Genomic DNA, 9,440 nt, shown 5'->3' with positions numbered 1-9,440 from the left:
ATTCATATACTATGGAATACATGGTATATAAGGGAGTGGTTTTTTGTGTCTTTTGCTCTCTTTTGATGTTTTTGCTAGAGGAAGGTCTGATCTCTCATGCCTATATTTTAGAAAGAAGGAAGGGAAATGAAGGGGAATGGAAAAGGGAAGGGAAAGGGGGAGGGGGAGAGGAATGGGGAGGAGAAGAGAGGGGAAGGGAGGGAATGGGAGGGAAGGGGAGGGGAAGGCAAAAGGCAAGGCAAGGCAAAGAGGGTTGGAGGAAGGGAGGGAGGGTTGGAGGGAGGGAAGGAAGAAAAAGGAAAATATATAAATTACAATTTGCTTCCCTTTTTGTGCTAAGGTATAAAATAAAATGTAACATAGCTTTTGATGGAGTGCCACATGCTTGTTCATTGAGGGTGACAGATGTCTCAGAAATCTTACAAAAGAAATGATGGTTGCATGTTTAGCACCCCAAGCACTGGAGTGAGCAAGTCCACAAAATAAATGTTCTGCAGTTACTGCTTTACCAGCTAAAATACTCCAAGGTTTAGAGTCTTCTCCTGACCCATCACAGCCACTTTTGTGCAGACAGAAAATACATGCAGTGAAACTAGTCCATGGAGCAAAAATGGTATCATTACACCAAGTAAAAGCAGAGGTATTGTTCAAGTGTTCATGGAATATGAATATGGAGCAATGATCTCAGGAAATAGTATCTTAAGAAATTCCCGTCCTGAGAAGAGTCTGGAGAACTTCAAATAATTTTGCAGTTCTTTTACTTGTCATAACATTCATTCTCACATTATTTTTATGAAATAGCAGAAAGCAAGCAGTCTGTTGATTTGCTGTGCGTTCAGTGGGTAAGGATGTGTGCACAAAACTCAACACATTATGTTTGCTGTATGACTAAGAATCAAGTGCACTGGTCATCTGTCTGCTGTTTAGTCATGCAGAGGATACCCTTCTTACTCAGGAGACTCATGATGATCACGGCTTGGGCTGAATGAAATTCAGAGATTAAGACATAAGGATAGAGCAGTCTTGGATGTTGTCTCATTTGCATCACTCTCAGTGAAACACCAGGAAATCATCAGCGGCATCACAATGACAGTGTAGTGTGTAAGAATTGGGAGGAGCTGTTGCTCTTGCTTTTGGTTTCAGACAAGGGATTTCAGACAAAACGAGGTAGACTGGGCTAACAAATGCATTAAAATGCTTTATTCATCAAATCCTTCAGGTCTACTAAAAAAATACAACTGGGAACATTACAAAGGTAATTTTATGTAGTTTTAATTCTATAGTCACTGCTTTGAGTAGCAGAAATAATAAGATTTTTTCCCCTTCTTAAATATACAAGTATGTCAGGGCTCTATTACATTGGAGGGGAAGGTGTAGCACCTCTGTTATTAGGTTCTGAGGAACATTAAGGCCTAAATTTTAAAACACTCTTGAGAAACATCCTGGAAGAAAACACTGCTGGAAATGGAGTAGGTCCAGTGGGGCAACTCACTGTAAAATCAATCTAGGTCATATTCAGTCTCATGCAAAAGGACAGCAGGATTTCCATGCATTTATCTATGAAGAAACAGGCTTAGCTGAGTCTTTAATAACCCATACTTACAGCCACCATGAACTCCTGAAGCTCTTAATTCACTGAATTTATCATTAGGGGAAAAAAAAAAAAAAAAGTGTCCATTCTATAATAAAAATTAAAATAAACTTTTTCCTGTATCAGTAATGAGATTATAGAATAATTATGAAGTTACAAATTCCCAGGCTGTTTTCTTTACATCTTGAATATTTTTAACATTAAATCAGCTTTGCTAGTTTATTCTACAGTCAGTAATCAGTCAATAACAGGTTTTTGTGCAACTGTCCTATGACAAGAGAAGTAAGGAAAACATTTATAAACAAGGGGGAAAAAAATGAGTTTATTAAACCACATAAATTGATAGAGAAACACAGAAGTAGATCTAATATCTTTAAAAACTGATATGAGATGTCCAACTGATAGAGTTTCTTCAAATCTCAGAAAGTACTGCAACTGAAAGGGAATAATTTCTATTTTCCAGCACATTTCTAACACCACTGACACATAGTGGGCATCTCATATAAATTATCCCTTCAGAAAACAGCATGATAGTAGTCAACTAAAGAGGTATATATAATAATCATAAAAGATGAGATATTATTGTCATATTTTTACCACAGCATAACACCAGAAAACAATTTTTAAGACCCACAACAGTTCAAGTTGTCTTACTGACAAGTGTTTAGATATCATATTGAAACCCCATCATGAAACAATTTCAATAACATGTGATATTATTATCTGAAATTAGTTTTCTGGGTCTTCACTCTTATGAATTTAGAGAACATAAGGCTATACTTTAAGGTTGTTTGTTTAAGTTCATGAGATTGAAATACATACTTTCAGGGAAAACTGAACTTTTCTCCATTTGCAAGTGGGGGGAGGGGAGGGAGATGTGAGGAGGAGTGAGCAATGAAATTTTAACTGAACATGAAAAGGTACATTCAGTCAGAAACCTCTAATAAAGAAATACCCACAGTAAATATCTTAATTATGCAATATGTATGTAGTTTATGCAAACTCTACAATATTTGATTTAAGCAAGACATCAGCCATAAACATGTTTTATAAGTAATAGTTTGCTTATGGTTAAGTATTAAAAAAAAAAACAAAAAAAAAAAAAACAAAAACAAAAAAACCACCATAGAGTGTTCAGCTTTCAGCTCAAAGAAAAACAAACACAAAAAGTCAAACACAAACAAATGAAAACTAGAAATAATATCACAAAACATTTTTGCATATGTTAGCTGTGTCAGAAAGGCACAATTATATTTTATATACATGTGCAAGAGTGTTTATTTTCAATTGGATTTATCAGAAGTTTTTGATTGAAAAATGTGTTGCCTAGAATCCTTTTCTTTTGGAACACAATCTATACATACACAGACATATTACTATGAGTGCAAAGCAGGTTGAGAAGTTGCATCTGATTTTCTTTATAGTGTTACAAATATAAGATAGTTCAAACCTAAACAAAAGCCTAAACTTTTCTAGAATACTGACACATCAAAGTCCATAACTTCAGATGTGAAACACTACAAAGGCTCATTTTCCACTGCTTTGACCAATATAGGATTTTTTCTGTTTCTAGTTCTTATATTTCAGTTTAGATCAATGTTCAGTTGGGCATTTTCTTGCAATCTGTATATATTTGGGAGGGTGAAGGAGGCATTTTTAACCTTCTTGAAAATGTTCTTTGTATGAAAAGTGACATGATGATCTGTAGTATATGAAAAATTATGGGATCTAGTGACCTGTGTAAAAACGAACTTGATTTCACAAGTCTTACACAGCACTTCAAGGGGAAGATAACAATATGCTCTTGTACAGTTTTAAAAATAAGTCTACTAATCCCTTTTACTGAGTATGTGCTAATTCAGAGTATGGCACTTGTTTAGTAATAGAAAAGCACAATTCTAACAAGACATCTTCACAAGAGTGAATACAGGATTTGCATACTTCATTTAACTGTGTCTAGGGAGAAATGCATATCAAACATTTTTAGAAATCCATACTTACTTTTTGTTCAGTATATAAAAAATTTAAACTACTGGTTAGCAAAATCTAGCATTAAAATATTCCTAAAGAATGATTTTAATTTTGCAGAAATCCTGTATTGTGTGTTCAACCCCTACAATTCCATGATTCTTTGATTATAAAAAGAGAAATGTAAAACAAATTCAGGTATGTTTTAGAGGTATTCAGTTTCTCTCTCTCTCTCTCTCTCTCACACACACACACACACAAAAAAAAAAGCTTTTGATGTTTATTTTCTGTCCTTCCCTTCCCTTCAAACTGTCCATAGAGAATTGTCCTAAAGTAAATTATGTCATGCAATAACTATCACAAGGACTCATATCTGTTCTGCTGGTGCTGTATAGAAAAGAATATTGGTTTTAATGCTGGTCTGATCTCTCCTTTTGCTCCATTTGATTGAAAAGTTCTGTTTTATAAATTAAACTTTCTGAAAGGTCCTAACAAGTACATTCCTAAAGGTTTACTCACATTCCAGTTGATGATCTATGATATTATTTTACTAAAGCAAAGGTGCACTGTTCTTGTCCATTGAGGTATTTCCAAGTATTATACCTCATTTTGAATTCTCCATTTTTGGATATTCCTATGTGCAATAGCATGGAGATGACTTTAGTTGTCCTGAGAAATTACAACGCTGAAGAATTCTCTTTTTTTTTTCTTTTTCTTTTTTGTTTTGTTTTGTATAAAAAAAAGAAAAAAGAAAAAAGAAAAGGATCTAGTGATCTAGTGCTTTCCAAGGCAAAGACATGATTTGTCTCTGGGTCATATGGATCTGTATGGAGCAGTAATAGCACATCACGTTTATACACTTTAAGCACAGATTCACCAATTGTACCACATTATTTTTTTCAGACAGCAGAGCTAAGCAAAGGAGATCTATTGCATCCTAAAGGTGCAGGACAGCAAACTAATATAAATAACAGAAAATGTCGAGTACAAGAATAATGCAGGCTTTTCAAATCTTTTTTTAGGGCTAGTGTAGGTCAAGAGTGGTAGTGGAACTATAATTTCCACTGTCCAATTCTCTGCGTAATCACAGAACAAAACAGGATTCCTGCTCCAAACAGCATACAGAAAGAGGAGAAGTAGGCACCATCAGATAAACATGAAAAAGTACACAGAAGATAACAGAAACCTTATTCAGAACACATTTTGAATGTTTTAAGAAGACATGTGAGAATTGACTGACCTTATAGGTTGCAGTCACTTGCACATGTGTCAAAAGATATGCCTTATAATAAAACTAGTTGAAATTTTACCTTCCTGTAACTCTACATTTAATTCCTACGTTGCTGTTGATCCTACTTCCCCTACAGACCATCTTCATAAATCTGATACAGGGTTTATGGACATCATCATTCTCCCAATGGATTTTTCATTATTAGTGGAAAAGTATTGATGATCTCCATCAGTCAGATCTGAAAAATCTTGGTTTATGTTACATCTCTGTATTTGAAAGGTCACATAAATATTGTGTTCCTACAGTCTAGTAGTGCGGAGATGATAGAGGTTGGGCTACTTCACCTGAAACAGAATTATAAAGTCCTCTGCACAATATGGAAGGGACAGAAAGATGTGTGCTGGAGGTCATGGTGGACATCTCAATGCTTCCATGTTTGCCAAAAGTTATGCTGTCTGCCATGTAGGCAGAGCCCACTTTCAGCTTCATCATAGAAACCTACCATTAGTACTGGGTTAGTATTAGATGACAGAAACTCACACACAGTCAGTCATCAAATGGGAAGAAATAATGACCAATCCTGCCCAGTCCTGTTTCTTTAAGGTATTTTTCAAGGCATAAAACTTTTGAATTGCATTTATTTTTTCTGTGGCTTTTATAACTTCCTCTGCTAAATTTAATAGAAGTTATTTCAGTGCAATGTGCAGTGTTTAGAGGGAAGGTCAGATAGCATGCCAGGTGCAGAAATTTCTTTTTGTTCCATAGTGTTGCATGCCCTGTCTGATACCTTACCCTACAGTATGGCACTGACTGCTACCAGAAAAAAAATTAATAATAATAATAATAATAAAAATAAAAAAAAAGACAGAAAGAAAGGATAAGAAATTTGGCAATTTCTATGTTTTAGTTCACCATAAGCACAAAGCTGAAATCTTACTATTTATTGTTTGCTCCACATGCTTCCACCGCATCTTTTCTAAGAGCCTCATTCTGTAGTCACTTCCATGATCCTGCAGATTTTCACTGATTCTGTGTTTGTGAGCAAGAGATGAAAGATGAGGCTGTAGCAGAGCGGGAATAACCATTCTTTTACTTCTGCTGTGCATCACTTTAACTATCAAGCTGTTCTTCTCATATATTTTTTGCACTTCTTTTTTGGTTTCCTTCCAGAATTTTACTTTAAGAAAGTTTATTAGCCTTTTTGACTTGAGTTATTTAATTCAATAATTTTTCTTTCTCTCCCTTTGAATCTTTAGTTTTTGGTACTGAATTTCTAGTCTTTATTTTATCCATTTTCATGTTTTATATTTTCCTTTCTTTTATAATGCTCTAGAGCTAGATAGTTATTTTTAGTAAGGTTAAGCTAGTGTGACCAATATAAGAGATAGCAAAACTGAGTGGGAGCTATCCTTGTATTAATTTAATATTGCCTTTCTCTTAATAGAATGCTAGCAAGCTCTTTATCCCCTACTCTTACATACATAATACAATTACCAAAACAATCTCTATTTTATTACAGCACTTCACTAAATGCTTTACCAAAATGTCTGGGCCCATTTGAACTTTTATTTGGATACTTAGTCCATTTCTTTGTGTGCGTCTGTGTATATAAATACTACCATAATTAAAATGTTTTGAATAAATGTTACAGTTCAGCCACAGTAGATGCAGGATTTATGAAAACAAGATATATACTAATACAATTTAATACTTTGCCCTTCATCACATACCTGCTAATCTGGACTATCAAACTTGTTAACATTCTGCCTAGGAAGCACACTAAATCGCAGAACTTAAATTCACATGATGGAGAATGGGGAGACAAACAAGTGCTGCATGTGCCAACAACAGAACTGGTTCTCTGTAGGTCGTGACAGAACGCCACCCTGATGTACTAATTGTCTGCCTGCCAAGGACGTCCATTGTGATAGGGTACCCTACATGCTGTGCCTTTCTGGCAGTGATAGACATCTCTAGCAGGAAGAAAGGAGAGCCTTGAGACTTGCTTGTACTGCATTATAACTCATAAGAATACATTTTCATTTACTCATATCTCACTAGAAACACCAAATATGGCTATATATATAGCAGCACTCTTTGTTTTCTTCCATCTAGTGTTCCTTTTGCTGCCTGAATACAATCTTTTAGTTGCTCAGAGAAAAGTGTGCTTACAAATGTTTCTAAAATCACAAAATGCAGACACTTCACTCATTCTATAAACACTAGCAGGTATGACATGTCAGACAAGTTGATTTGATCTTTTGGAAATAGTTTAGTATCTAAAATTCTGTTTGCCATATATGAAGAAATGGTGTCAGCAGGATATTGAAAACCACAGAGAGCTCTGTAGGAAACATTAGGAAAGAATAGGGCAACTAAATGAACACCCAGGAAAAATAGATACTCTAAAATTGGATCCCTGCTGTATCAACATTTTTGGATGATATTGACAATTTGGGAAACACTAGATTTCAGGGGCTTTGGTAACCAGAAGTTATATGGAATATTTCTGAAGTCTCTTTTCTTGTACTGGAAATTGCAACACTTTTAAGTATAATAGAAATAACTCTATCTTTGCAGCATCCAACAAAATTGTTGTCTCAAACAGCATTATCTATTTGGAGTCACAGTAAAAACGTTCAAAGGTAAAACAATGCAAAAACCATTTGTTAGCTAGGACTGAGGATTAACCAATGCTTTTTTCTTTTTTTTTAGCATATTTTACACTTAAACCGAGCATGATTAAACAGAGTATCTGTTACACATAATTCCCTACAGAATAAAAGTAAGCTGGTATAAAATCCACACAAACATAAATTAGAAATGAGTTGTATAGGAAAAAATACATTGGGTTTTAGTGCTCCAATTTCTTTATGCCAATCTGAGGCACTAAAGAACAATCTATTTTCCATGATTGATGAAAACTTAACTTTGTTAAGCTTTCCCGAACCCAAGCTGAAACTTCAGAACCTAAGATGTTGAAATCACAAGGAGTTCTTCAAATCTCCAGTTATTCTGAAGAAACTCTATTTGTTAATGAAATGAAAATGGAAACTCAAGAGTGTTTTCAGATGGATAAACATTTCTGTTAATTAATTTCAAGTTTCCACAGCAAATAAACATGAAAACCCTGTTTAAATAACTGTGTGTGAAGCTCTCAGTCTTCTCTCAAATGCTGGCTTCACAGAACATAACACTTACCTAGAAGCACTTTTATTCTAGAAACAGTGTAGTTCATTTCATCTTAAAGCGCTAGGATTCTTTTCCTTTTTTTTTTTTTTTTTTTTTTTTGGTGCCTAATTTATCATGCTATTTACTAAGCCTGTTGAGCAACTAGTACCTCATCACACATACAGATACATGTGCATGTGTGTACACAACCTCCTTAGGGTCTGTAATTCTAGGATAAGCAACCACTGTATTTTATGATTTGCACACAAAAGTAATTGTTTGGAAAACTATGAAACCTTGACTTTCACAAGATATACATGAGTGCTGTTTCTAAAACATGCATAGTTGACATAAAACAGTCCTGAACCTTGACATGAACAGTAAAAGAAATATCATTTGCCCAAAATGTAAGCAGATGAGATACATTTACCAGGGTCAGGAAACTTGGGTGCTAATCAATTTGGATTAATGACATACAAATAATGAGTTGCACTTAAATCAACTGTGTTGTCAAAACATTGGTCTTTTAATCCCTGGTAAATGATGAGGTTTATAAAAGCAGATTTTTGTGGATAATTGAAGATTATTTAAACATATGTGGAAAGCAGATTATGTGTGAATCTAGCGCTGCTAAAATAAACTATATGTCTGTCAGGAGTCTTTGTACTTCTCCATTTCGTAAGTCCACAGCTATCTGTATATATATTTTTACTATAATCTAACTCTATTTTATGTTTAGACTTTTCATGTTAAAAAATTCCATACATGAACTTAGTTGTAAGGTCCTTTAAGTGCATCAGTTCACATTAGGTTGTAAAACAAAACAACTTCCAGATTGGACAGTCTTTTTTCACTCCTTTCCACCTGTCTTAGACTGGAAATATAGGAAGAGCTCTCCTCAGCATGTTTGCCTGGGTACTTTATTAGCATGGTTGTATCTTTTTTGAAGCTGAGTGGCGCACCTCCTTGATTTCATTTTAAAAAAAAATTCTTCCCAATAAAATCCGTTTCCAAGCTAGAAGGAAACATAAGTTTCTGACAATTAAAAAAAAAAAAAAAGTCAAATTCTCTTTTCTTTTTTTTATCATAAGTGAGTTTCTGCTGACAGTGTTTTATAATATACGGCCAGTGGCCATGAGCTCTGTCCTTAGAAACCTTTTGAAGTGCAAGTGCACTAAATGCAAATTTTCTAAATATTTATGATATCAACTAAAAAGATATTAATATTCAAAACCGTAATTTAACATCAAGTGTTCATCACACAAGTCTCCTTTCTATGAGTCTATTTCCACAAGCATGTTCAGCTCTAAAAAAGAATACCAAGGATCACACTGAGGTAGAATCATAGAATCATAAAATCGTAGAATTGCTCAGGTTGGAAAAGACCTTAAAGATCATTGAGTCCAACCATGACCTAACCATACTACCCTAACTCTAACAACCCTCCACTAAATCATGTCCCTGAGCACCACATCCAAA

This window comes from Gallus gallus, chromosome Z, assembly GCF_016699485.2.
Source record: "Gallus gallus isolate bGalGal1 chromosome Z, bGalGal1.mat.broiler.GRCg7b, whole genome shotgun sequence".
Taxonomy (NCBI): domain Eukaryota; kingdom Metazoa; phylum Chordata; class Aves; order Galliformes; family Phasianidae; genus Gallus; species Gallus gallus.
This window is presented reverse-complemented; position numbering follows the sequence as displayed.